The sequence below is a fragment of the Monodelphis domestica genome, chromosome X, assembly GCF_027887165.1.
Source record: "Monodelphis domestica isolate mMonDom1 chromosome X, mMonDom1.pri, whole genome shotgun sequence".
NCBI classification, from domain to species: Eukaryota; Metazoa; Chordata; class Mammalia; order Didelphimorphia; family Didelphidae; genus Monodelphis; species Monodelphis domestica.
In genome coordinates this window covers 45,364,567-45,379,331 of record NC_077235.1, presented here as the reverse complement: position 1 = coordinate 45,379,331, position 14,765 = coordinate 45,364,567, and the positions used below count along the sequence as shown (strand labels likewise).

General features: G+C 43.7%; 1 protein-coding gene and 10 non-coding genes across 17 annotated transcripts in view; all 11 read right to left on the bottom strand.

Moving 5' to 3' along the window:
- The window catches only part of FGF13 (fibroblast growth factor 13), a 510,824-nt gene that overhangs the window by 15,898 nt on the left and 480,161 nt on the right, over positions 1–14,765 (bottom strand). The window lies entirely within an intron of this gene.
- Positions 715–772, bottom strand: MIR12403 (microRNA mir-12403). The gene has a single exon (NR_163009.1). It is a non-coding gene; the product is annotated as a microRNA mir-12403 (primary transcript).
- On the bottom strand, positions 2,510–2,564 carry MIR7374A (microRNA mir-7374a). The gene has a single exon (NR_127641.1). It is a non-coding gene; the product is annotated as a microRNA mir-7374a (primary transcript).
- On the bottom strand, positions 6,286–6,360 carry MIR7375C-4 (microRNA mir-7375c-4). Its single transcript, NR_163010.1, has one exon. It is a non-coding gene; the product is annotated as a microRNA mir-7375c-4 (primary transcript).
- MIR7375C-1 (microRNA mir-7375c-1) lies at positions 6,586–6,642 on the bottom strand. Its single transcript, NR_163012.1, has one exon. It is a non-coding gene; the product is annotated as a microRNA mir-7375c-1 (primary transcript).
- MIR7375C-3 (microRNA mir-7375c-3) lies at positions 6,868–6,924 on the bottom strand. The gene has a single exon (NR_163011.1). It is a non-coding gene; the product is annotated as a microRNA mir-7375c-3 (primary transcript).
- On the bottom strand, positions 9,139–9,195 carry MIR7375E (microRNA mir-7375e). Its single transcript, NR_163013.1, has one exon. It is a non-coding gene; the product is annotated as a microRNA mir-7375e (primary transcript).
- On the bottom strand, positions 9,725–9,781 carry MIR7375 (microRNA mir-7375). The gene has a single exon (NR_127642.1). It is a non-coding gene; the product is annotated as a microRNA mir-7375 (primary transcript).
- MIR7375C-2 (microRNA mir-7375c-2) lies at positions 11,998–12,054 on the bottom strand. The gene has a single exon (NR_163015.1). It is a non-coding gene; the product is annotated as a microRNA mir-7375c-2 (primary transcript).
- On the bottom strand, positions 13,700–13,756 carry MIR7374C (microRNA mir-7374c). The gene has a single exon (NR_127643.1). It is a non-coding gene; the product is annotated as a microRNA mir-7374c (primary transcript).
- On the bottom strand, positions 14,416–14,470 carry MIR7374B (microRNA mir-7374b). Its single transcript, NR_127644.1, has one exon. It is a non-coding gene; the product is annotated as a microRNA mir-7374b (primary transcript).

Here is a 14,765-nt window from a genome sequence, read left to right as displayed (position 1 = left end):
CACTCTTCCTGAAATGAAGTAGGAAGGGTTGGCAGCAGCACACATATAGCATCCAAAATATTTGGGGGCCAAGGTAGACCTGAAGAAATGTCAGAGTATGTCATGGAAAAGATGTTTCAAATGCTGAACACCCTGGAATAGTGAAGTCAACTAGGAAGCCCTTTATTAGTATCTTGGTACAATAATTAAAATGTTAAGGAAAGAAGTTGCTCTGCCATATCCCAGTGTCTTTGTTTCCTGTCAGGTGATACTAGTTAAACCTGAGAGCCATACTCAGGAGTAATTAAGGAGAGGCAGGAGCCCTTCTCTATTCAAGGGGAAAATAGGGAACTGTACAAACAAGTCATATTACAAAACCTCAGAGAGATTAAGGAAATGTTCAAGGATGCCAAAGTGAAGATGCCTCCAGAACTGAAAGGTATTGTCTTGTGAGATGAAGAAGCAATCACTACCTTTCTAAGTAACATCTCTAAATAAAAATGGCATGGAGCTTGCCTGTCTTCTCCATGGGTCTTCATCTCTCATTGGCTGAATAGAGCTTGACTATCAGTCTCATTTTGGAGGTAATTTACCCTGCCCTGTACAAAGGAGAAATAGGAAACTGCATATAAAGCATTTAACACATATTAGGTGATGCTGAGCCTAAGGACCTTTGGGGGGCGACGGGGTCAAGATGCCTCCAAAGCTGAAGGGTGTTGTGCTGTGAAATGAAGGAGCAAACCCTTACTTTCTGTCTTAGTAACAATTCTAAGACAGAAAAGGGCAAGGGCTAGCCCCTCCATCTCAGTGGATCTTCTTTTCCCATCAGCCACACAAAATTGCAATTCAGATCTTCATTCTACAGGAACTGAGAAGGGGCAAATGTCCTTGATTCTTCTAGAGGAAAATAAGGAATAACATCTATTAGACATCTAATACAGGTTTAAGGGATTGGTGAAACTAAGGACTATTTGGGGGGTGACATGGTAAAGATGCCTCCAAAGTTGAAGGATATTCTGCTGTGAAATGAAGGAGTGATCCCTTCATTTCTATTTGAATAACACATCTGACAAATGAGTAGCCACCTAGGTGCAGTGGATAAAGCATCTGGCTTAGAGTCAAGAAGATCTGAGTTCAAATGTGACCTCAGACACTTACTAGCTGTGTGACAAGTTACTTCATTCTTATTTGCCTCAGTAAAAACGGTGATGCATTGGAGAAGAAAATGGTAAACCAGCTCAGCATTGTTGCAAAAAAAAAAACATGAATGAGTCCATGGAATCACAAAGAGTTGAACATGACTGAATATCAACAACAAAAACAACAATACAATCAGATACATGGGTAAGTATAGTTTTGGTCTAAGAGCCCCATTCTGGAGGTTTGTAGCTAGGGAGAACACTTCCTATTCCAGGGAGAACTGCATAGAGGGCAGCTGGGTGGCTCAGTGGATTGAGAGCCAGGCCTAGAAATGGGAGGTCCTAGGTTCAAATCTGGCCTCAGACACTTCCCAGTTGTGTGACCCTGGGCAAGTCACTTAAGCCCCACTGTCTAGCCCTTACCACTCTTCTGCCTTGGAACCAATATACAATATTGATCCTAAGACAGAAGGGTTATAAAATTTTTTAAAGAACTGCATAAAGACAGCATTTAATGCACATTTGGAGGTCTCAATAAACCTACAGAAGATTTCAGTGATGGCAGGGAAAGGACAAATCCCAAGCTAAAGGGTATTGGGCTGAGAAATGAAGGGGCAAACTCTCCCTTTTGATCTGAGTAATATTTCTCAGTTGGAAAGGAAAGGCCATGCTCCATTTGGTGTGTGGGTCCTCTTTTCTTACAAGCAGAGCATAGCATGAATATGAGAGGATCATCTTAGAATAATTGGACAAGGGTGAAATGGGGAGATGCACATACAAAACATTTAATACAGATTTGAGGACATTACTAATCCTAAGGACACATTTGGAAATGACAGGCCCAATACATGTTTAAAGTAGAAGTATGCTACGCAGTAAAACGAAATCATAATCCCTGACTTTCTATAAGAGCAATATTGATCAACTAGGCCTGTGGTGGTGAACCTATGGCACATGTGCCAGATGGGGCATGTAGAGCCCTCTCTGTGTACAATCATCCCAGCACAGAGACTACCAGAGTTCATAACTAGAAAGTCAGAGGGACACAGGGCCAGGCTTCTCCACATGGGCCTGAGGACATTTCTCACATCACCTGCTTCTCTAAAATGTTTGTCATCACTGAACTAGGATGATAAACGCATTGCTGGCCACCTCAATGGGGCTTCTTTTCCCATCAACTGAGCACACTAGGAGTTGTAAAATCACATCTTATAGTTTTAGGGTAGATTGGTATATCCTTCACTATTACAGTCAAAAAGGCATATAGAAACTGTATACAGAAGTCATAAGATGCATATTTCACAAATACGGCGCACCTCAGGAACCTTCTGATGATGAAAGGGGGACAGATGACTCCAGCGCTGAAGAACGTGGGGTTGTGAGATGAAGGAGCAACCCCTTCCTTTATATTAGATTTAGATTTCTCTAATATATTGGTAAGGGCTTGCCCCGCCATCTCAGTGGGTCTTCCTTTCCCATTAATGAGTATATCTTCCATACCAAAGCCTCTTTCTGAAGGCTTATGACAGTAGTGGAAGCCTTTCTCTGTACCAAAGGAGAATGAGAAATTATATACACAAAGCATCTTAATATATATTTAAGACCTTCCAAGAGCCTAAGGGATCTCTTCAGTGATGTCAAGATACAGATAACTCCAGAGATGAAGAATGTTGGGCTGTGAGATGAAGGAACAATCCCATTCCATTCTATTTGATTAATATCTATCAGATAGATGGGCAAGGGCTTGCCCCACCAATTCAGGGGGTTCTTCCTTTCCCATCAGCTGAGCATAGATATCATCTCAAAGTTTGGTTTTGGAGGATTTGGGGCAGCCCATAAATATCCTTACCTGATTCAGGGGGAAAAGGACAATGACACATAAAAGACATCTAATATGTGTCTAAGGGCAATGGGAATATGAAGATACAACTGGCAATGAGTGAAAGGGTAAGGATGCCATAAAGTTGAAGGGTGTTGTGCTGCGAGATGAAAAACCAAACCCTTCCTTCACATTAGATTAACATTTACATAATATTTGGATAAGGGCTTCCCCTACCATCTCAGGAGGCCTTGCTTTCCCATTAGCTAAGCATAACTTTCATTTGAGAATGATACTATGGTGGGGTTAGGCATGGGCTGATGACTTTCCCTTTTCTGGGGGAAAAGAACTTCTGCATGTGCAGGAGCATCTACTAAAGGTTTGGTGATGTCAGTGAGCATAAACACTATTTGAGAACAGGGGCAAGATGCCAAGCTGAAGTGTGCTGTTATGCTGTGAAATGAAGGAGTAGTTTCTTCCTTTCTAATAAATATCTCTTACTTATTTGGGTAAAGGCTGGCTCTCCATCCTAGTGGGTCCACTTTTCTCAGTTGAGTCAACCTTGCATCTCAGAACCACATTCTGGAGGTGTTGGGCAGAGGTCAATCACCTCCATTTTCCATGAGGGAAATGAAAAATTGCTTTTGTGAGGCATTTAATACAGGATTGGGGATGTTGGCAAGTCTAATGACTCTTTAGGGATGACAGGGGCAAAAAGGCTCCAAAGCTGAATGGTGTTGTGCTAGGAGATGGAGGAGCCATTACTTCTGCTCTAACTACTAAAAAATGTAATAGTTAGCTGGGTAAGGGCTTGCCCCACTGTCTCAGTGGATTCTCCTTTCCCATCAGCTGAACATCTTAGAACTTCATTCTGAAGGTATTGGGAAGGATCCAGTGACCTTCCCTTTCCTGAAGGAAATAAGCAACTATACATAGCAATGCCTATATTTGAGAATGTTGACGAGCCTAAGGACTATTTGGGGATAATGGGAACAAGATGCCTCCAAAGCTGATGGGTGCTGTGATTTGAAATGAAGGAGCAATTCCTCCCACTCAACTAAGTAATATCTATTAGTTAGGGTGGTAAGGGCTTGCCCCGCCATCTCAGTGGGTCTTTCTTTCCCATCAGTGGAGCAGAGTTTGCAACTCAGAACCACACTTTGGAGGAGTTGGGCTGGATACTATGACCAACCCTGGTGTGTGTGGGGAAATAAGCAACTGCAAACAGAGCATTTCACAGAAGCCAGGAAACATTGGCGCACCTAATAACTGTTAGATGATGAGAGAGGTAAGATGCCTCCAAAGCTGATGGAAGTTGTGCTGGGAGATGAAGGAGTAACTTCTTTGCCTCCTACCAAATAAATACTATTATCTGCGAAAGGGCTTACCCCTCCATCTTGAGGTTCCTCCTTTCTCATTAGCTCAGCACTGAGGAATGTCATTTTGGAGGGGATGCAGAGTACTGATGCCCTTTTTTAAAGAGGAAATAAACAACTATAATGCAACAATCGAATACCAGTATGAGGATGTTGGTGAGCCTAAATACTTCCTGGAAGATACCTAAGGAATATGTCTCCAGAGCTGAAGGGTGCCATGCAGTGAGATGAAGGAGCAATCCCATTCCACCATAACAGATTATTTAATGCCTATTAGTTAGGTAGGTAAGGGCTTGCCCTCACACCTCAATGGGTCTTCTTTCTCTTCAGTGGAACATAGCTTACATTTCAGAACCTCATCCTGGAGATGGTAGGTAGGGGCCAATGCCCTTCACTGTTTTTGAAAAATGAATTAAGAATATTTTTCCATGGTTACATGATTCAGGATTTTTCTCTCCTCTCTTCTCTACCCCCTCCCTCAGTTAAGGAGCAATTCCACTGGGTTATACATGTATCACTGTTCAAAACCGATTTCCATATTATTAATATTTGCAATAGAGTGATCATTCACTTAGAGTCTACAACCCCAATCATATCCCCATTGAACCATGTGTTCAAGGAAATGTCTTTCTTCTGATTTTCTGCTACCACAATTCTTTCTCTGCATGTGGATGGTGTCCTGGATCATTGCATTGCTACTAATTGAGAAGTCCACTATATTTGATTGTTCCACCTCCATTTTTAAAGGACAAAAAGAGGAACAATATATGCAATTAATCTAGAAAGTTTGAGGATGTTGGCAGGCCTAAGAAATACATCAAAACAACGTTGGGGAAATGACTGCAAAGCCAAAGGGCATTGAGCTGTGAGATGAAGGAGCAATACCTTCATTTTATTCTGAGTAACATTTTATCAGAACAAAGGGTAAGGGCTTGCCCCCTCCATCTCAGTGGAATCTCTTCTTTCCCAAGAGCTGAGCATCAGAGAACCTAAGTATCTGAGAGAAAAAAGTTATAACGCAAGCAATGTATCATTGAATGGTTTGAAGATATGGGCGAGTCTAAGGACTATTTGGGGAAACAACAAAGAGGCAAGATGCTTCCAAAGCTGATGGGTGATGTGCTATGAGATGAAGGAGCAGTACCTTCCCCCACCCTAACAGATTAATACTATTAGTCGGGGGGGTAAGGGCTAGCCCCTCCGTCTCAGTGGGTGCTCCTTCCCATCAACTAAGCAGAGCTTGCATCTCAGAACCTCCTTCTGGGATTTGTTTCCATTTTCTGAAAGGAAATAAATTATTAGACCTGCAATGCATCTATTCATGCTTTCAACATATTGGCGAGCCTAAAGAATATTGGGGAACACAACAAAGGAGCAAGATGCTTCCAAAGCTGATGGGTGATGTGATGTGAGATGAAGGAGCAGTACCTTACCCCACCCTAACAGATTAATACTATTAGTCGGGGGGGTAAGGGCTAACTCCGCCATCTGAGTGGGTCCTCATTCCCATCAACTAAGCAGAGCTGGCATCTCAGAACCTCATTTTGGGATGTGATTCCCTTCACTGAAAGGAAATAAATTATTAGACCTCCAATGTAGCAATTCATGGTTTCAACATATTGGCGAGCCTAAGGAATATTGGGGGACAAAACAAGGGGGCAAGATGCTTCCAATGCTGATGGGTGATGTGCTGTGAGATGAAGGAGCAGTACCTTACCCCACCCTAACAGATTAATACTATTAGTCGGGGGGGTAAGGGCTAGCCCCTCCATCTCAGTGGGTCCTCCTTCCCATCAGCTAAGCAGAGCTTGCATCCCAGAACCTCATTCTGGTATGAGTTTCCCTTTTCTGAAAGGAAATAAGTTATTACACATACAATGCATAGAATAGTGTTTTGAACATCATGACAAGCTTAATGACTATTTGGTCACACAACAAAGAGGGCAAGATGCTTCCAAAGCTGATGGGTGATGTGCTGTGAGATGAAGGAGCAATGCCTTTCCCCTCCCTAACAGATTAATACTACTAGTTGGGGGGGTAAGGGCTAGCCCCTCCATCTCAGTGGGTCCTCCTTCGCACCAGCTAAGCAGAGCTTGCATCTCAGAACCTCATTTTAGTATGTGTTTCACTTTTCTGAAAGGAAATGTTGTTATACCCGCAATGCACTGATTAGTGGTTTGAACATCATGGCGAGCCTAAGGACTATTTGCCGACACAACAAGGGGACAAGATGCTTCCAAAGCTGATGGGTGATGTGCTGTGAGATGAAGGAGCAATGCCTTTCCCCTCCCTAACAGATTAATACTACTAGTCGGGGGGGTAAGGGCTAGCCCCTCCATCTCAGTGGGTCCTCCTTCCCATCAGCTAAGCAGAGCTTGCATCTCAGAACCTCATTTTAGTATGTGTTTCACTTTTCTGAAAGGAAATGTTGTTATACCCACAATGCACTGATTAGTGGTTTGAACATCATGGCGAGCCTAAGGACTATTCGCGGACACAACAAGGGGACAAGATGCTTCCAAAGCTGATGGGTGATGTGCTGTGAGATGAAGGAGCAATGCCTTTCCCCTCCCTAACAGATTAATACTACTAGTCGGGGGGGTAAGGGCTAGCCCCTCCATCTCAGTGGGTCCTCCTTCCCATCAGCTAAGCAGAGCTTGCATCTCAGAACCTCATTTTGGAATGTGTTTTCCTTTTCTGAAAGGAAATAAGTTATTATAAATGCAATGCATCGACAAATGGTTTGAACATATTGGCGAGCCTAAGGACTAATTGGACACACAACAAAGGGGCAAGGTGCTTCCAAAACTGATGGGTGATGTGCGGTGAGATGAAGGAGCAGTACCTTCCCCCACCCTAACAGATTAATACTACTAGTTGGGGGGGTAAGGGCTAGCCCCTCCATCTCAGTGGGTCCTCCTTCCCATCAGCTAAGCAGAGCTTGCATCTCAGAACCTCATTTTGGAATGAGTTTCCCTTTTCTGAAAGGAAATAAGTTATTACACATACAATGCATAGAATACTGTTTTGAACATCATGGTGAGCCTAATGACTATTTGGCCACACAACAAAGAGGGCAAGATGCTTCCAAAGCTGATGGGTGATGTGCTGTGAGATGAAGGAGCAGTACCCTCCCCCACCCTAACAGATTAATGCTACTAGTTGGGGGGGTAAGGGCTAGCCCCTCCATCTCAGTGGGTCCTCCTTCCCATCAGCTAAGCAGAGCTTGCATCTCAGAACCTCATTCTGGGATGTGTTCACCTATTCTGAAAGGAAAGAAGTTATTATACATTCAATGCATTGAATAGTGGTTTGAACATCATGGCGAGCCTAAGAACTATTTGGGGACATGAGAAGAAGGCAAGATGCTTCCAAAGATGATGGGTGATGTGCTATGAGATGAAGGAGCAGTACCTTACCCCACCCTAACAGATTAATACTATTAGTCGGGGGGGTAAGGGCTAGCCCCTCCATCTCAGTGGGTCCTCCTTCCCATCAGCTAAGCAGAGCTTGCATCTCAGAACCTCATTCTGGGATGTGTTCACCTATTCTGAAAGGAAAGAAGTTATTATACATTCAATGCATTGAATAGTGGTTTGAGCATCATGGCGAGAATAAGAACTATTTGGGGACATGAGAAGAAGGCAAGATGCTTCCAAAGATGATGGGTAATGTGCTGTGAGATGAAGGAGCAGTACCTTACCCCACCCTAACAGATTAATACTATTAGTCGGGGGGGTAAGGGCTAGCCCCTCCATCTCAGTGGGTCCTCCTTCCCATCATCTAAGCAGAGCTTGCATCTCAGAACCTCATTGTGGAATGAGTTTCCCTTTTCTGAAAGGAAATAAGTTATTACACTTACAAAGCATAGAATACTGTTTTGAACATCATGATGAGCCTAATGACTATTTGGCCACACAACAAAGAGGGCAAGATGCTTCCAAAGCTGATGGGTGATGTGCTGTGAGATGAAGGAGCAGTACCTTACCCCACCCTAACAGATTAATACTATTAGTCGGGGGGGTAAGGGCTAGCCCCTCCATCTCAGTGGGTCCTCCTTCCCATCAGCTAAGCAGAGCTTGCATCTCAGAACCTCATTTTGGAATGAGTTTCCCTTTTCTGGAAGGAAATAAGTTATTACACATACAATGCATAGAATAGTGTTTTGAACATCATGATGAGCCTAATGACTATTTGGCCACACAACAAAGAGGGCAAGATGCTTCCAAAGCTGATGGGTGCTGTGTTGTGAGATGAAGGAGCAGTACCTTCCCCCACCCTAACAGATTAATACTACTAGTCGGGGGGGTAAGGGCTAGCCCCTCCATCTCAGTGGGTCCTCCTTCCCATCAGCTAAGCAGAGCTTGCATCTCAGAACCTCATTTTGGAATGTTTCCCTTTTCTGAAAGGAAATAAATTATTACAAATGCAATGCATTGATAAATGGTTTGAACATATTGGCAAGCCTAAGGACTAATTGGACACACAACAAAGGGGCAAGATGCTTCCAAAGTTGATGGGTGCTGTGTTGTGAGATGAAGGAGCAGTACCTTCCCCCACCCTAACAGATTAATACTACTAGTCGGGGGGGTAAGGGCTAGCCCCACCATCTCAGTGGGTCCTCCTTCCCGTCAGCTAAACAGAGCTTGCATCTCAGAACCTCATTTTGGAATGTTTCCCTTTTCTGAAAGGAAATAAGTTATTATACATGCAATGAATCAAATACTGACTTGAACGTATTGACAAGACTAAGGACTAATTGAACGCACAACAAGAGGCCAAGATTCTTCCAAAGCTGATGGGTGATGTGCTGTGAGATGAAGGAGCAGTACCTTCCCCCACTCTAACAGAATAATACTATTAATTGGTGGGGTAAGGGCTAGCCCCGCCATCTCAGTGGGCCTGCCTTCCCATCAGATAAGCAGAGCTTGAATCTCAGAACCTTATTCTGGAGGTTTTGGATACTGACCAATAACATTCATTTTTCTGGGAGGAAATAAGTTATTATACATGCAATGCATCAAATAATGATTTGAATATATTGGCAAGCCTAAAGACTATTTGGGGACACGACAAGAGGGCAAGATGCTTCCAAAGCTGATGGGTGATGTGCTGTGAGATGAAGGAGCAGTACCTTCCCCCACCCTAACAGATTAATACTACTAGTCGGGGGGGTAAGGGCTAGCCCCTCCATATCAGTGGGTCCTCCTTCCCATCAGCTAAGCAGAGCTTGCATCTCAGAACCTCATTCTGGGATGTGTTCACCTATTCTGAAAGGAAAGAAGTTATTATACATGCAATGCATTAAATAGTGGTTTGAACATCATGGCGAGCCTAAGGACTAATTGGGCACACAATAAAGGACCAAGGTGCTTCCAAACCTGATGGGTAATGTGCTGTGAGATAAAGGGACAGTACCTTTCCCCGCCCTAACAGATTAATACTATTAATCGGTGGGGTAAGGGCTAGCCCCGCCATCTCAGTGTGTACTTCTTCCCATCAGCTAACCAGAGCTTGCATCTCAGAACCTCATTCTGGGATGTGTTTTCCATTTCTGAAAGGAAATAAGTTATTACACATGCAATGCATCATTTAATGGTTTGAAGATATTGGCGGGCCTAAGGACTATTTGGGTACATGTGGAAGAGGGCAAGATGCTTCCAAAACTGATGGGTGATGTACTGTGAGATGAAGGAGCAATGCCTTTCCCCGCCCTAACAGATTAATACTATTAATTGGCAGGGGGTGGAGGTAAGGGCTAGCCCCGCCATCTCAGTGGATGCTCCTTCCCATCACCTAAGCAGAGCTTGCATCTTAGAACCTCATTCTGGGATGTGTTCACCTATTCTGAAAGGAAAGAAGTTATTACACATGCAATGCATCGAATAGTGGTGTGAACATCATGGTGAACCTAAGTACTACTTGGGCACATAACAAGAGGGCAAGATGCTTCCAAAGCTGATGGGTGATGTGCTGTGAGATGAAGGAGCAGTACCCTCCCCCACCCTAACAGATTAATACTACTAGTTGGGGGGGTAAGGGCTAGCCCCTCCATCTCAGTGGGTCCTCCTTCCCATCAGCTAAGCAGAGCTTGCATCTCAGAACCTCATTCTGGGATGTGTTCACCTATTCTGAAAGGAAAGAAGTTATTATACATTCAATGCATTGAATAGTGGTTTGAACATCATGGCGAGCCTAAGAACTATTTGGGGACATGAGAAGAAGGCAAGATGCTTCCAAAGCTGATGGGTAATGTGCTGTAAGATGACGGAGCAGTACCTTCCCCCACCCTAACAGATTAATACTATTAGTCGGGGGGGTAAGGGCTAGCCCCTCCATCTCAGTGGGTCCTCCTTCCCATCAGCTAAGCAGAGCTTGCATCTCAGAACCTCATTCTGGGATGTGTTCACCTATTCTGAAAGGAAAGAAGTTATACATTCAATGCATTGAATAGTGGTTTGAACATCATGGCGAGCCTAAGAACTATTTGGGGACATGAGAAGAAGGCAAGATGCTTCCAAAGATGATGGGTAATGTGCTGTGAGATGAAGGAGCAGTACCTTACCCCACCCTAACAGATTAATACTATTAGTCGGGGGGGTAAGGGCTAACTCCGCCATCTGAGTGGGTCCTCCTTCCCATCAGCTAAGCAGAGCTTGCATCCCAGAACCTCATTCTGGGATGTGTTCACCTATTCTGAAAGGAAAGAAGTTATTATACATTCAATGCATTGAATAGTGGTTTGAACATCATGGCAAGCCTAAGAACTATTTGGGGACATGAGAAGAAGGCAAGATGCTTTCAAAGCTGATGGGTGATGTGCTGTAAGATGACGGAGCAGTACCTTACCCCACCCTAACAGATTAATACTATTAGTCGGGGGGGTAAGGGCTAGCCCCGCCATCTCAGTGGGTCCTCCTTCCCATCAGCTAAGCAGAGCTTGCATCTCAGAACCTCATTTTGCAATGATTTTCCCTTTTCTGAAAGGAAATAAGTTATTAGACCTGCAAACCTGTGGTTTGAACATCATGGCGAGCCTAAGGATCATCTGAGGACACAACAAGGGGGCAAGTTGCTTCCAAAACTGATGGGTGATGTGCTGTGAGATGAAGGAGCAGTACCCTCCCCCACCCTAACAGATTAATACTACTAGTCGGGGGGGTAAGGGCTAGCCCCTCCATCTCAGTGGGTCCTCCTTACCATTAGCTAAGCAGAGCTTGCATTTCAGAACCTCATTCTGGTATGTGTTTCCCTTTTCTGAAAGGAAATAAGTTATTACACATTCAATGTATAGAACAGTGTTTTGAACATCATGACAAGCGTAATGACTATTTGGTCACACAACAAAGAGGGAAAAGATGCTTCCAAAGCTGATGGGTAATGTGCTGCGAGATGAAGGAGCAGCACCTTCCCCCACCCTAACAGATTAATACTACTAGTCGGGGGGGTAAGGGCTAGCCCCTCCATCTCAGTGGGTCCTCCTTCCTATCAGCTAAGCAGAGCTTGCATTTCAGAACCTCATTCTAGGTTGTATTTCCCTTTTCTGAAAAGAAATAAGTTATTATACCTGCAATGCATCGAACAGTGGTTTGAACATTATGGTGAGCCTAAGGATCATCTGAGGACACAACAAGGGGGCAAGATGATTCCAAAAGTGATGGGTGATGTGCTGTGAGATGAAGGAGCAATGCCTTTCCCCTCCCTAACAGATTAAAACTACTAGTCGGGGGGGTAAGGGCTAGCCCCTCCATCTCAGCGGGTCCTCCTTCCCATCAGCTAAGCAGAGCTTGCATTTTCAAAACCTCATTCTAGGATGTATTTTCCTTTTCCGAAAAGAAATAAGTTATTATACCTACAATGCATCGAACAGTGGTTTGAACATCATGGCAAGCCTAAGGATCATCTGAGGACACAACAAGGGGGCAAGATGCTTCCTAAACTGATGGGTGATGTGCTGTGAGATGACGGAGCAGTACCTTCCCCCACCCTAACAGATTAATACTACTAGTCGGGGGGGTAAGGGCTAGCCCCTCCATCTCAGTGGGTCCTCCTTCCCATCAGCTAAGCAGAGCTTGCATCCCAGAACCTCATTCAAGGATGTATTTCCCTTTTCTGAAAGCAAATAAGTTATTACACATACTATGCATAGAATAGTGTTTTGAACATCATGACAAGCCTAATGACTATTTGGTCACACAACAAAGAGGGCAAGATGCTTCCAAAACTGATGGTTGATGTGCTGTGAGATGATGGAGCAGTACCTTCCCCCACCCTAACAGATTAATGCTACTAGTCGGGGGGGTAAGGGCTAGCCCCTCCATCTCAGTGGATCCTCCTTCCCATCAGCTAAGCAGAGCTTGCATCTCAGAACCTCATTTTGGAGGTAATGGGCAGGAGTCTACATCCTTCTTTTTTCAGGGGGAAAATAAGTTATTACACATGAAATGCATCTGTCCGCAGACTGAACATGTCTGTGAGCCTAAGGACTATTTTGGGACAGTACAAGGAATCAAGAGAATACCAAACCTAAAGGGTGTTATGCTATGAGATGGAGGAACTATTTCTTCCCCGTGTACTAGATTAAAATTTATTAGTTAGTTGAGTAAGGGCCTGGCCCATTATTTCCGTGACTCCTCTTTCGCATCAACTGAGTATCCGGGAAACTCATTTTATAGCTGTCTGGCAGAAGCCAAAATCACTCTTTTCTGGAGGGAAATAAATATCACATGCAATACATCTAATTTGAGTTTAAGAAATTGGCAAGTCCAAAGAGCACTTGGGAAGGATTGAGACAAAACATCTACAAAGCACAAAGGAGATGTGCTGTGAAATGAAGGAGCAGTACTTTTCCCCACCCAAACAGATTAATGCCTATTAATCGGTTGGGCAAGGGCATACAAGAACATCACTCTGCAGGTATTGGGGAGGAACCAATGTGCTCTTTTCTGGATGGAAATAAGTTATCACATAGGCAATGTTGCTAATAGTCCTTTGAGGATGTTGGTGAGCCTAAGAACCATTAGGGGGGGATTGAGAGGGTGCTGGTAATGGGAATGATGGCTCCAAAGATGAAGGGTATTGTGCTGTGATATGAAGGAGCTATTTTTTGTCCTCTAATAGAGTAACATTTCTTAGTTAGGTGGGTAAGGGGTTGTCCTGCCATCTAGGTGGGTCTTTTTTACCATGTGCAGAAAAGAGCCTGTATTTCAGAACCTCTTTCTCTAGGAGCAGGACTCAAAAACACTTACTTTTCTGGGATGAAATAGGTATTTACAATCTATAAGATCTGAGCTTATTAGGGAGCCTAAGAACAATTTGGGGATGACAGAAGATGAAAGGTATTGTATTCCAAAGCTGAAGGGTGTTGTTGTACAATAAGATGAAGGAGCAATCCCTTCCTTTTGGTCTGAGTAATATCTATCAGGCCAAATGGTAAGGGCTGGCCCCTCCAACTTATTGGGGCACATCGATTGCAGAATGGCTGAACAAATTGTGGTATCTGTTGGTGATGGAATACTATTGTGCTGAAAGGAATAATAAACTGGAGGAATTCCTTGGGGACTGGAACAACCTCCAGGAAGTGATGCAGAGCAAAAGGAGCAGAACCAGGAGACTACTGTACACAGAGGCATACATTATGGTACAATCGAATGTCAAAGACTTTTCTACTAGCAGCAACGCAATGATCCAGGACAATCCAGAGAAACTTATGAGAAAGAAAGCTATCCACATCCAGAGAAATAACTGTGGGAATAGAAAAGCACAAGAAAAACATAGGATCGATAACATGGTTTGATGGGGATATGATTAGGGTTTTGATGTTAAAAGATGACTCTACTGCAAATATGAATAACATGGAAATAGGTTTTGAACAATGATACATTTAATCCAGTGGAAAGGCTTGTCAGTTCAGGAGGGGAGAGGTAAGGGAGGGGATCATGAATCATGTAAACATAGGAAAATTTTCTAAATATAAAAGGGAAAACAAACCAAACAAAAAATAAAACAGGTTTCGGACTATTGACAAACCTAAATTACCTTTCAAGATGACAGGGTCAAGATGCCTCCAAAGTTGAAGGGTGTGGTGCTGTGAGATGAAGGAGCAACCCCTTCCCTTCTATCTGATTCAAATATATCAGAGAGATGGGTAAGGGCTTGCCCCGCCACCTCAGTGGGTCTTCCTTTCTCAACAGCTGAACATAGAGCTTGCATCTTAAGAGACCCATTCTACAGATGTTTGGTCAGGGACTGAGCTTTCCCTTCTCCTGGGAGAAATGTGTGTCCTTGAGTTGGCAAACTTTGCTCAAAGCATATAATATATACTTGGATCTCTCAATGACACAAAGGAACTTTTTGGTGATGGAAGAATAAAGATTATGCTTAAAGTTGAAATTTAGTGCTGCTGTGAGATGAAGGAGTAATCTCTTCCTTTCAATCTGAGTTATATCTCTC